The sequence below is a fragment of the Ranitomeya imitator genome, chromosome 1, assembly GCF_032444005.1.
Source record: "Ranitomeya imitator isolate aRanImi1 chromosome 1, aRanImi1.pri, whole genome shotgun sequence".
Lineage (NCBI taxonomy): Eukaryota > Metazoa > Chordata > Amphibia > Anura > Dendrobatidae > Ranitomeya > Ranitomeya imitator.
This window is the reverse complement of record NC_091282.1, coordinates 1,176,876,043-1,176,889,634: the sequence shown is the minus strand read 5'-3', so window position 1 is coordinate 1,176,889,634 and position 13,592 is coordinate 1,176,876,043. Positions and strand designations below refer to the sequence as shown.

General features: G+C 46.5%; 1 protein-coding gene across 5 annotated transcripts in view; it reads left to right on the top strand.

The window, feature by feature from the left end:
* Positions 1 to 13,592, top strand: part of LOC138657144 (ADP-ribosyl cyclase/cyclic ADP-ribose hydrolase 2-like) — a 131,332-nt gene that overhangs the window by 61,723 nt on the left and 56,017 nt on the right. For 3 of the 5 annotated variants that reach the window (XR_011317016.1, XM_069744722.1, XM_069744719.1), the window contains exon 1: positions 6,438 to 6,570. The exons of 1 other annotated variant lie outside the window; for it this stretch is intronic. The gene's annotated coding sequence lies outside the window, so the exon portion shown is untranslated. Of the gene's footprint in view, positions 1 to 6,423; positions 6,571 to 13,592 lie in introns of those variants that run through there. One more of the 5 variants, XM_069744721.1, reaches the window with a different exon arrangement.

Below are 13,592 nucleotides of genomic sequence, written 5' to 3'. Positions count from 1 at the left end.
TTACAGCAACCAGGCACTTATGTGGCACATACCTCCCATCGACTACAAACCCTTTAGCCATGCTACATACCTCCCCCCTCTGCCTAAAGCCGTGGGGCTTGGCACTTTCCCCCACTAAACAAGGGATTCTCGATAGGGCATCCGCATTACCGTGCAGCTTTCCGGCCCTATGTTCCACATGGAAACTGAAGTCCTGCAGGGCTAAGAACCAACGGGTGACTCTAGCATTTCTTCCTTTCGTTTCTCTCATCCACCTAAGCGGGGCATGGTCAGATACCAGTCTAAATTTACGTCCCAGCAGATAGTACCGCAATGTGTCCACTGCCCATTTTATGGCCAAGCACTCCTTCTCAACGACTGAGTAGTTCTTTTCAGATGAGGACAGCTTCCTACTCAGATAGAGAACAGGATGCTCCTCCCCATGTAGTTCTTGGGAAAGGACTGCTCCCACCCCAACATCTGAGGCATCTGTCTGAAGAATAAACTCTTTCTTGAAGTTTGGGGCCATCAGAACGGGTTGCTTACATAAAGCCTCTTTCATTTCTTTGAAGGCTGAATCTGTTTCTTCGGACCACTTAACCATTACTGATTTTGTCCCTTTTAGCAGGTCAGTCAGAGGCGCCGCCATTGTGGCGAAGTTTGGGATGAACCTCCTGTAATATCCCACGATTCCCAGGAAGGCTTTAACTTGCTTCTTGGAAACTGGTTTTGGCCATGTTTGAATTGCCTCCACTTTACTGATTTGGGGTTTTATTTCTCCATGACCCACTATGTATCCAAGGTACTTAGCTTCTTCTTTACCCAATGCACACTTCTTCGGGTTTATTGTAAATCCGGCCTCTCTTATAGCATCAAACACCGCTTGGACTTTCTCCAGATGACTCTCCCAGTCCGGGCTAAAGATGACGATATCATCTAGGTACGCAGCAGCGTATGCCTTGTGGGGTGCAAGGACTCTATCCATAGCCCTTTGGAAGGTGGCCGGAGCTCCCTGTAGGCCAAATGGCATCCGGACATACTGGAAGCATCCATCTGGTGTAGAAAACGCTGTCTTCTCCTTGGCTTCCTGTGCCATGGGGATCTGCCAATACCCCTTCGTCAAATCCAAGGTGGTTATGTACCTGGCGGGCCCAAGCCTTTCGATGAGCTCATCAACTCGGGGCATGGGATATGCGTCGAACTTGGAGACCTCATTCAACTTCCTATAGTCGTTGCAAAATCTCCACTCCCCATCAGGTTTTGGGACCAGGACAATTGGGCTCGACCAACCGCTCTTGGATTCCTCAATGACTCCAAGCTTCAACATACGCTCCACTTCCTTGGAGACTATTTCTCGACGGGCCTCAGGAATTCTATAGGGCTTCACGTTCACGCGCACATGGGGCTCTGTCAGGACCTCATGCTCTATGACCTTCGTGTACCCAGGCAACTCGGAAAACAGGTCCCTGTTTTTCTGGAGTAACTCCCGGCATTGCTGTTTCTGGGACTCCGATAGCGTCTCCGCTATAGTAACCGCTCCAACCTCATCTTCTGGGTTGCTTAACAACGATGGAGTTACTGTCGGCTCTCTATCTTGCCACGGCTTGATAAGGTTGACATGGTATACTTGGAATGGTTTCCGTCTTCCTGGTTGGTGAATTTTATAGTTTACTTCACCAAGTTTCTCGACAACCTCATATGGCCCTTGCCATTTGGCCAAGAACTTGCTTTCCACTGTCGGAACTAACACAAGAACTCGGTCTCTCGGATTGAATTGCCTCACTCTTGCAGACCGGTTGTAGACCCTGGCCTGAGCTTCTTGTGCTTGGAGAAGGTGTTCTTTCACGATAGGCATCACCTTTGCAATCCTCTGCTGCATCAGGGCCACATGCTCAATGACGCTTCTGTGGGGCGTGACTTCGGCTTCCCAGGTTTCCTTGGCTATATCCAGGAGTCCTCGTGGATGTCGGCCATACAGAAGCTCAAACGGTGAGAAACCTGTGGAGGCCTGTGGAACTTCACGAATGGAAAACATCAAATAGGGTAAGAGACAATCCCAGTCTCTACCGTCTTTCTCTATAGCTTTTCTCAGCATGCTCTTCAGTGTCTTGTTAAATCTCTCAACAAGGCCATCTGACTGGGGATGGTACACCGAGGTCCTCAACTGGGAGATTTTCAGGGCTTTGCATAGTTCCCTCATCACCTTGCTCATGAAAGGTGTCCCCTGGTCAGTCAGGATCTCCTTCGGCAGACCTGTCCGGGAAAAGACATGGACCAACTCGCGAGCTATACTCTTTGAAGAAGAATTTCTCAAGGGAATTGCCTCAGGATAGCGTGTGGCGTAGTCCAGGATGACTAATATATACTGATGGCCCCGGGCTGATTTAACTAAGGGACCGACCAAGTCCATGGCAATTCTCTCGAATGGCACCTCAATAATGGGCAGTGGCACAAGGGGGTTCCGGAAATGAGGAGTGGGAGCAGTTAGCTGACATGTAGGGCAGGACCTGCAATAGTTCACTATTTCCCGGTGGCACCCAGGCCAATAGAACCTCTGCACAACCCGTTCCTGCGTTTTTTCCACCCCTAGGTGTCCACCCAAGATGTGTGAATGGGCCATGTCCAACACCTTCCGTCTATATGGACCCGGCACTACCAACTGCTCTACCAACTCCTCCCTTATTTTCGTGACCCGGTACAACAACTCCCTGCTCATTAGAAAATGGGGAAATCTTGTGTCTGCCCCCGGCTCCTGTACCACCCCGTCAATAACTGTGACATTATTAAAGGCTTCCCTCAGAGTGGGGTCCCTATGTTGGGCAGTCCCAAAATTTTCACCGGATACCTCTAACTCCAGAATGTCAGATGCAGGGGACACTTCCTCCTCATCTCCAGCCAGGACACAAAAAGGAAATCTGTCTGACTCTGGGTGTGGCACCACCCTTCCCGGGTTCACTGGTTCCCTACTCTTGCTAGGGAGCTCAGAACCTTTCCCCCACAAATCCCAAAACAAACAGAAATCCCGGCCAATAATTATAGGGTGCAACAAGTCCTGAACGACGCCGACTATGTGGGACTCCGTGCCACATGTCGTTTCAATGTTCACACTGGCCACAGGGTAGTCATTTGCATCACCATGTATGCACCGCACTCCGACCTTCTTTCCCGGGAGCAGGTGGAGAGGAAAAGTGGCCCTCACCAGGGTCACTAGTCTCCCCGAGTCTAACAGTGCCGTTACTGCTTGACCGTTCACCTTCACGGGACATGCTTGAGGTCCCTCGTTGGGCGGAGAGTTCACACTGCAAGCTGGATACGCATAGTATGAACAACGGCGTCCCATGCTGCAGTCCATCTGCTCAGTGGTTTGGGAACAACGGGCAGCTATATGTCCTGGCTTGTGGCACCTCCAACAAATAATATCACCCGTGGGGACCTTGGGCACCACCTCCCCCGCCCTTTGTGACCTTGGACGCACCACCCCTTTTTGGGACTCAGTTGCCTTCTGGGATCCCCAGTACGGCATGGGCTGCCTCCCGAAGGAGCCTTCCAACCCTTGGTACCTCTCAACCAGTCCGATCAGCTCGTCGGCATTCTGGGGATCACCCTGGGCAACCCAAGACTGTATAGGCCTCGGGAGGGAATGGACAAACCGATCCATCATCACCCGTTCTACCATCTGTGCAGGCGCAGAGGATTCTGGCTGCAGCCATTTCTGGACCAGGTGCAACAGATCAAACATTTGGGAACGAGGTGGTTTGTCCCGGTGATAGCCCCAGGAGTGAACTCGCTGTGCCCTGACAGTCAGTGTCACCCCCAAACGTGCGAGAATCTCGGCTTTCAATTTGTGATACTCTTTGGCATCCTGCAAGGTCAAATCATAGTACGCCTTCTGGGGTTCTCCCGTCAGGTATGGTGCAAGTACCTCTGCCCACTGCTCTGGCGGAAGTTTTTCCCTCTCAGCGACCCTCTCAAACACCGTCAGGAGGGCCTCAACATCATCCCCGGGAGTCATTTTCTGCAACGCGCGTCTTACCGTTTTCCGGACGTGGGTGTCATCAGCCAAACCTGGGGTTGGGGCGCTCGCCTTGCCCTGGATGGCGGTTGCCAGAAGCTGCATCTGCTGCTGATGCTCCTGCTGGCTCTGCTGCATCTGCTGCCGTTGCTCCTGCTGGCTCTGCTGCATCTGCTGCTGGCTCTGTTGTAACTGCTGCCGTTGCTCCTGCTGGCTTTGTTGCATCTGCTGCCGTTGCTCCTGCTGGCTCTGTTGTATCTGCTGCATCAACAGCCTGTTGGTCTCTTGCTGCCTTTTCTCCTGCTGTGACTGCATCTGGACCAATTGTTTCAGCAGGTCCTCCATTTTCTCCGGCAATGCTTGCTGGCTTGCAACAGCCTTGACCCAGGACATTCAAAATAAACTCACGTCTCCGCTGGGAACGCTGCTCGCACGTCTCCACCAATTGTAAGGATTTCACTCACTCAGCTGCGACGGCTGACACTCAGGAGACGTGTTCCTTTAAAGTTCACTGGGTTTATTGCTTCATAAACCATGTGGCAAACAACAGAAAACAAATAGCCTTTGGTTCAGGTAAAGAAAAACAAGTGTCCAGTTCATCCGGCTCAGTCCTGAAGCCGTAACACACTCAGGAGGGTTTCACCTCCACACATCTCCTGTGTAAAGGATTAGCCAGTCTTATAAAGAGCTAACCCCACCCAGTAACCCATCACATGATTAGCCATGTGGTCTGACATTACCACAGGTCCTGAAACACATATACAAGATTATGTGCAAGAAAGGAATACTCCGGGCTACATTACAGCAACCAGGCACTTATGTGGCACATACCTCCCATCGACTACAAACCCTTTAGCCATGCTACAATACATATCTACTATATATTGTCTAAGGGTCACTTCTAAGGGTCACTTCCGTCTTACTGTCTGTCCTCCTGTCTTTCTTTCTGTCTGTCTGTCACAGATATTCATTGGTCGCGGCCTCTGTCTGTCATGCAATCAAAGTCGCTGATTGGTCATGGCAAAACACCCACGACCATTGCCACGACCAATCAGCGACGGTCACAGTCCGGCGGCAATATGGCCGCTCTTTCCTCCCCGCAGTCAGCGCCCGCTCCATACTCCCCTCCAGTCATCCAGTCAGCCCTCACACAGGGTTAATGCCAGCGTTACCGGAGCACGGTATAACGCACTCCGGTTACGCAGCTATTAACCCTGTGTGACCAACATACACAGCATCAATGGTAAAACGATCTAATGTTAAAAATAATAATAATTAAAAAAAAAGGTTATTTTCACCCTCCGACGTGCGTCCTGTCCTCGGCAGTGCAAGCGGCAGGTTTCGGTTCCAAAGATGCTATGCGAGAACGACCTTCCATGATGTCACGGTCATGTGACCGCGACGTCATCACAGGTCCTGCGCTCATACCAACCCTGGAACCGGAAGCTGCCGCATGCACCGCACACAGGCGACAGGACTACAAGGGGCCCTCAGAATGTGAGTATATGTTTATTTTTTATTTTTTAACCTGTTACATACGTGGCTGGGCAATATACTACGTAGCTGGGCAATATACTACGTGACTGGGCAGTATACTACGTGGCTCTGTGCTGTATACTACGTCGCTGTGCAATATACTACGTGGCTGGGCAATATACTGCGTGGCTCGGCAATATACCACGTGACTGGGCAATATACTACGTAACTGGGCAATATACCACATGACTGGGCAATATACTACGTGACTGGGCAATATACTACATGACTGGGCAATATACTACGTGACTGGGCAATATACTACATGACTGGGCAATATACTACGTGGCTGGGCTATATTCTACGTGGCTCGGCAATATACCACATGACTGGGCAATATACTACGTAACTGGGCAATATACCACATGACTGGGCAATATACTACGTGACTGGGCAATATACTACATGACTGGGCAATATACTACGTCACTGGGCAATATACTATGTGGCTGGGCAATATATTACGTGGCTGGGCTATATTCTACGTGGCTGGGCAATATACTACGTCGCTGGGCAATATACTACGTGACTGGGCAATATACTACGTGACTGGGCAATATACTACATGACTGGGCAATATACTACGTCACTGGGCAACATACTATGTAGCTGGGCAATATACTACGTGGCTGGGCTATATTCTACGTGGCTGGGCAATATACTACGTCGCTGGGCAATATACTACGTGACTGGGCAATATACTACGTGGACATGCATATTCTAGAATACCAGATGCGTTAGAATCGGGCCACCATCTAGTTTAAATATATAAATTTATAGATTTAAAAGTTACAAAGACAGCAAATATAAAAAAAAAGGTTCATCTGAAATTTTGACCTTTAACGTTGTCTGTGCACGAGTCGAGAGGATCAAAGTGCAATGATAATGGCCGCAGAGACTTAATAGCACAGGAGCTTTGTGAGAAGTGAATATTAACTACCAGGAGCTGAGTGGAAAGTCGTCCTCCAAATAAGAAGCATTCCTACAAGCATAGTCTTCTGCCATTAGAAGTGGGGTCACTCTGGACTCGCAGATTCTCCAAGGTATGGAATAACTGTATTCTGCATCTCATAGGGTGTGCAGGACACAGCACAGCGAGCCAGTACCTCACCCATAATATGTGCATTGTGACAATGTAAGCGTGCACAGATATCATACAGTTAGGTCCATATATATTTGGACAGAGACAACATTTTTCTAATTTTGGTTATAGACATTACCACAATGAATTTTAAACAAAACAATTCAGATGCAGTTGAAGTTCAGATTTTCAGCTTTCATTTGAGGGTATCCACATTAAAATTGGATGAAGGGTTTAGGAGTTTAAGCTCCTTAACATGTGCCACCCTGTTTTTAAAGGGACCAAAAGTAATTGGACAGATTCAATAATTTTAAATAAAATGTTCATTTTTAGTGCTTGTTTGAAAACCCTTTGTTGGCAATGACTGCCTGAAGTCTTGAATTCATGGACATCACCAGACGCTGTGTTTCCTCCTTTTTGATGCTCTGCCAGGCCTCCACTGCGGTGGTTTTCAGTTGCTGTTTGTTTGTGGGCCTTTCTGTCTGAAGTTTAGTCTTTAACAAGTGAAATGCATGCTCAATTTGGTTGAGATCAGGTGACTGACTTGGCCATTCAAGAATATTCCACTTCTTTGCTTTAATAAACTCCTGGGTTGCTTTGGCTTTATGTTTTAGGTCATTGGCCATCTGTAGTATGAAACGACGACCAATCAGTTTGGCTGCATTTGGCTGGATCTGAGCACACAGTATGTCTCTGAATACCTCAGAATTCATTCGGCTGCTCCTGTCCTGTGTCACATCATCAATAAACACTAGTGGTCTTTGTTCCATCAGGCATGTACTCTTTTTGATATAATATATTATATATTGAATCTAACTATATTGTATTGTTATTTTAACTAATAAAATCTTTTTCATATATTTGGAATTTCGCCTTCGTTTGTTTCTCTATCCGGCATAGATTTAGTAGTGGAGGATTTTTTCCTTGATTATCTCTGGTGTTTTTGATGTCCATATGAGGTGTTCTCTTTCAGTGTATATGTTACTTTTTTGATCTGTGTTTCAGATGCCTCTAATACAGAGTACATGGATTTTAGAAAACGAGATAAAAATTGGATCCCCCAATTAGGATCACTGTTTGGTAATAAGGTGGACGCAGACACTGAGAACTGTGATGTTAAGGACTTGAAGCTTGGTATTAAAGGCCTACTCAAAAAACGTACAAAATTGTGGTGGAACAAGGTGACATTAGAGAATTATCTCCAAAAGGATATTGTCCCAAGGGGTCTGAGGATCCAGATTTATCCAACATTGGAAACTAACGATCCCTCTTTTTCTGCTAAATGGGAGGAAACTCTTACTAAGTGCTCACGCACATTGTTGGAACTATTAATTGGTTCAGACCGCAAGGCTTTAGAAAGTGTGGAAAGTGAGCTGGATACTCTTAAGAATAAGATTCAAGCCACACTGACAACTGAGGAGTGTGCCAAATTTGATAAGGACTTGGAGGGAGACCTTATTAAATGGGAAAAAGAAATACAGGCCACTAAAGTACGAAAATTTCAACGAGACCTACAGGACTATTCGTCTAATAGAGTCTATAGGTGGCAATATAAAAAGGCCAATCAGAAACCCGTATCACGCTCCTCATCAATAACATCGTCTATATCAGAAGAGCAATGTGGAGAACATTTTTTAGGCCAAAGGGGTGGGGTCGGAGAGATCAACAGGGTGGATTCCGCTTCACACACACCCGCCACCCCGCTCCTTCCCATGCGTACACGCACTTTCAACAAGAAACAGAACAGGAGAGGGCGGTAAATATGCAGGTGATTAATCTGTCTGATGTGGTATTGTCCCCCACACATATTCGGGTGTTGGAGAAGGGCTTAAGTTTTGCACCGTCAGCTAAATTCGATTATTTCACCATTGTGAAGGATTTGGAGCTATTTGCCAGGAAACTGGCTTTCAAAAAGTTCTTTACTAACCAATCTAAAAATGCTTCTCCTCTTGATATAGAGCAACAGGCCATGGCGGATTTGGAGTCACTGCTTGCTGAGCAAACTGCAATTGGAGAGACGAGGGTTCCTACGCATCTGCATCCCAGATCACAACATTTCCCCCCTCAAGGTATTTGCTCCAATGTAGATATTTTTCTCAAAGTGGTCAAAAGGGACCTTAAAAGGATCCCCGAAAGCAGATCATCCTACAATCTTACCTCCCAGGAGAATAGGGCTATTCAAGAATTACGTAATCTTAAACATGTAGTGATTAAGCCTGCAGATAAGGGGGGAAATGTTGTGATCTGGCCTTGCAAGATGTATGAGCGTGAGGCCTTCAGGCAACTTCATAATAAACAATGCTATAGGAGATTATATAGCAATCCGCTTGCCTCTTACAAAAATGAACTTGATGGGATCTTACAGATAGCACATCAGGAGGGCATTATTACAGGTAGGATGTTGGAGGGATTGATCACACATGCACCGACCACTCCAACATTCTACCTTCTGCCCAAAATCCATAAAGATAATATATGCCCACCGGGTCGCCCGATAGTTTCGGGGATTGGGGGCATCAATGAGGCCATTTGCCGCTATGTGGATTTCTATCTTCAACAATGTGTAGAGACCCTGCCTTCCTTCATCAAGGACACCACAGATATTTTGACACGTCTCAATAACATCCAATTGGAACGGGACATGTATCTAGTGGTGTGCGACGTGGAGTCGCTATATACGTCGATATTCCATGACCATTGGATCACGGCATCGAGGTCCTTCCTGGATATGACTAATTTGAATTTTTCCCTGATTCATTTCATTTTGGACCTTTTGAAATTTATTCTGACCCATAATTTTTTTATATTTAAGGACCGTTTTTTCCTACAGCTCCAGGGTACAGCGATGGGGGCGACTTGTGCGCCCTCATACGCAAATCTGTTCCTGGGGCTGTGGGAGAAGGAGGTGGTCTATGAAATGGAGGACTTCTCTGCCGTGGTCTCATGGTCTAGGTATATCGATGATATACTCTTTATATGGCAGGGCTCAGAGACATCCCTAACTACGTTTATGATGCGGTTAAATGACAACCCTTATAACATTAAACTCACGTATAAGTATAGTAAACAAGAGGTGGAGTTTCTTGACGTCTTGATCCAGGCGGACGGAAACGGCTACCTGACTACTGACGTTTACCGTAAAAAAACGGCGGTAAATGCCCTCCTTCATGCCTCCTCTGCCCATCATCCTCAGACTACCAGGGCGATACCGGTGGGCCAATTTCTTCGCATGAAACGCATTTGTTCTGACGATGGTAGGTTCCAAAATCAGGCAAGAGTACTTACTGGACAATTACAACAACGTGGCTACAACCATAAGGATATACGTAAGGGGTATAGGAGAGCGGCCAGTACTCCGCGTGGCCAATTATTGACCGCAAAGAAGAGGCTATATCCACAAGATGAGTCCATTAGATTCATCACTACCTTTAATACAAGATGGACCGATGTCATGGATATTTTACGGAGACACTGGTCCATTTTGACAGCAGATGAAGATCTGAATAGACACCTGCCAGCCAATCCCTCAGTAACATGGAGACGTTCCAAAAATCTAAAAGATCTGCTTACTCGCAGCCATTATGTGGCACCACAGGAATCTTTTTTTTCGACACGGGTGGGTCCAATGTGGGGGTCCTTCCAATGTGGTGACTGCTCTGCATGTCAGTACATGGATAGGGCCTTCACATTCGACAATAGTGATATGACCAGGACCTACAAAATCACACACCATATTTCGTGTACCACGGATAGAGTGATTTATTACGCTTCCTGTCCGTGTAAATTCATCTATGTGGGTATGACTACCCGACAGTTGAGGGTCAGGAGCTTGGAACACGCTAGGGATATTAAAAACGCGGCGGGGGCCCATGATCTTTCGATCCTAAAGACTATACCTAAGCATTTCCGTACCCATCATAACAGCAATCCGAGAATGCTCAGGTTCAAAGGTATCGATAGAGTGCAATTGGGTATCCGTGGGGGGGATTACCGAAAGGAACTGCTTCAAAGGGAAACAAAGTGGATGGTTTGTCTGGATACAGTTGCCCCAAAAGGCCTAAATGAGGCACTAAGCTTTAAGTCCTTCCTGTGATTAGTAGGCGCGAATTTTAACTCACCCTTTTTTTTGTGTTTTTTACTTTTTATGATTCTTTGTTCTATGTATAGATTTTTAACTTGTCTTCTTTATTCTAGTTATATAATTCTATGCTATGCTGCTGTGGATTACATACTGTGCAATATATGGCGCTACATCTGGACGAAGTGGAGGACTATGCCTTGAACCACTCTTTTGGATCCGTTGGGGGCTGAGCAGTGCGACTGGTGGACTCGTTACTGTGATTTGTCAACAATGGTCATTATGACTTTTGGGATGACAACTACTAAAGAGACATTATGCGTTTCATTGCTTTAATGATATGTGCTCGCCTATGATATATTATCATGTATTCTGTCCATTCATTATGTCTGCTCCATACTTTGGGTCCATGGGCAATTACGGCATGTGTTTATCTACACTGGGGACTTATCTAATAAGAGCCCCTCTTTAGGACATTATCTATATGGATATATCCCTTGGGGGGCATGGTGTGGGCGCTGCGTGATTTTGGCCCAATGCTGCTGCTACCATATATCCAGCTAGCTGCAGTTCGTTTATATGTAGTAGTGTGGACCATGTTGCGCCCTTTCTGTTGCTCCTTTTTCTTACCCATTTCCCCCTCCTTTGCTCTGTCTCTTCTGGGAGGGTAGGTTGGTCCACTTTTTCCTGTCCTCTGTTTTCGAGCCAGTGCGCGCACCGCGCATGCGCTGCGTCGCGCGGTGGTGGGCGGCGCACGGTTTAGATGCAGCGTCTCCATGGTCACGGGTCCGGTCATGTGACCGGATCATGTGACGTGGTGACGCTCGTCGAGTGCGCCGCTCTCCTCGGCGCGCCGCAACATGGCGGGGGCGCGCCATGCACGGCCGCTAATTCCTTTCTAGCAGCATATGCCACTATAAAAGGGGATCACACGTATGCCTACCTACCTCCTGACGAAGCCACAGGCGTGGTGAAACGCGCGTCGAGGTGACTTAGTGCGGGGTGGACCATCGGGCCAACATGGCTGCAGGTATTTAGTGCTTCTTTCTCCTCTAGGGTCTTTCAGGGTATCTTCAGTAGGTATACGGGCTCTAGGATTTGGTGCTCTATTGGGAGTTGAATAGATCTGTATGCCCAGCACGCATAGCTGTATTTCCATCTATGGATGTTTTTTCCATGCTATTGGCCTATGGGCATAGTGCAATATTATGGGATTACTTGGTATATATAGGTACGCTCTCAGTATCATCCCCTGCCACTTGTCATTATGGACCCTGTGACTAGAGCCTTATGAGATAGATACATGTAGTACATCCTGTGTGATTTTCTAAGCCTATGTGGTGCTCGTATATCTTATTCCCGCTATAGGTTTTCTCTGTCTGCCGACACCTAGTTTATGATGGTCTTTGTTCCATCAGGCATGTACTCTTTTTGATATAATATATTATATATTGAATCTAACTATATTGTATTGTTATTTTAACTAATAAAATCTTTTTCATATATTTGGAATTTCGCCTTCGTTTGTTTCTCTATCCGGAATAAACACTAGTGACCCAGTGCCACTGGCAGCCATGCATGCCCAAGCCATCACACTGCCTCCGCCGTGTTTTACAGATGATGTGGTATGCTTTGGATCATGAGCTGTACCACGCCTTCGCAATACTTTTCTCTTTCCATCATTCTGGTAGAGGTTGATCTTGGTTTCATCTGTCCAAAGAATGTTCTTCCAGAACTGTGCTGGGTTTTTTAGATTTTTTTAGCAAAGTCCAGTCTAGCCTTTTTATTCTTGATCCTTATGAGTGACTTGCACCGTGCAGTGAACCCTCTGTATTTACTTTCATGCAGTCTTCTCTTTATGGTAGATTTGGATATTGATACGCCGACCTCCTGGAGAGTGTTGTTCACTTGGTCGGCTGTTGTGAAGGGGTTTCTCTTCACCATGGAGATTATTCTGCGATCATCCACCATTGTTGTCTTCCGTGGGCGCCCAGGTCTTTTTGCGTTGATGAGTTCAGCAGTGCTTTCTTTCTTTCTCAGGATGTACCAAACTGTAGATTTTGCCACTCCTAATATTGTAGCAATTTCTCCGATGGTTTTTTTTGTTTTCGCAGCTTAAGGATGGCTTGTTTCACCAGCATGGAGAGCTCCTTAGACCGCATGTTTACTTCACAGCAAAACCTTCCAAATGCAAGCACCACACCTCAAATCAACTCCAGGCCTTTTATCTGCTTAATTGAGAATGAAATAACGAAGGGATGGCCCACACCTGTCCATGAAATAGCCTTGGAGTCAATTGTCCAATTACTTTTGGTCCCTTTAAAAACAGGGTGGCACATGTTAAGGAGCTGAAACTCCTAAACCCTTCATCCAATTTTAATGTGGATACCTTCAAATGAAAGCTGAAAGTCTGAACTTCAACTGCATCTGAATTGTTTTGTTTAAAATTCATTGTGGTAATGTCTATAACCAAAATTAGAAAAATGTTGTCTCTGTCCAAATATATATGGACCTAACTGTATATATGTGGAGAAACACAACCGTGTCCTCCCGAAACTGCAAAGTGCTGGATTCCTATTCTGTGCTTGCGTGGATAGTTATTTTCCAATGCATTACTATTCGGTTGAGTAAAACTGAGGGGCACATATTTAGACTATGTGGGACTTAGTGATGGTGGTTAGGGGGGTCCGACTCCTTGCTAAAGCACCACTCCAGCTTTTTATTTTTATTTCAGCACTGGAGTGACACCAGGGCCGGCTCCAGGTTTTTGTGGGCCCCGGGCGAAAGAGTCTCAGTGGGCCCCCCCTTTAACACATACCATGATTCATGATCGCATATAAACACAGCCATGTAGTATATAACACAGCCGACGTAGTATATAGCAGCCCAGCCCACGTAGTATATAG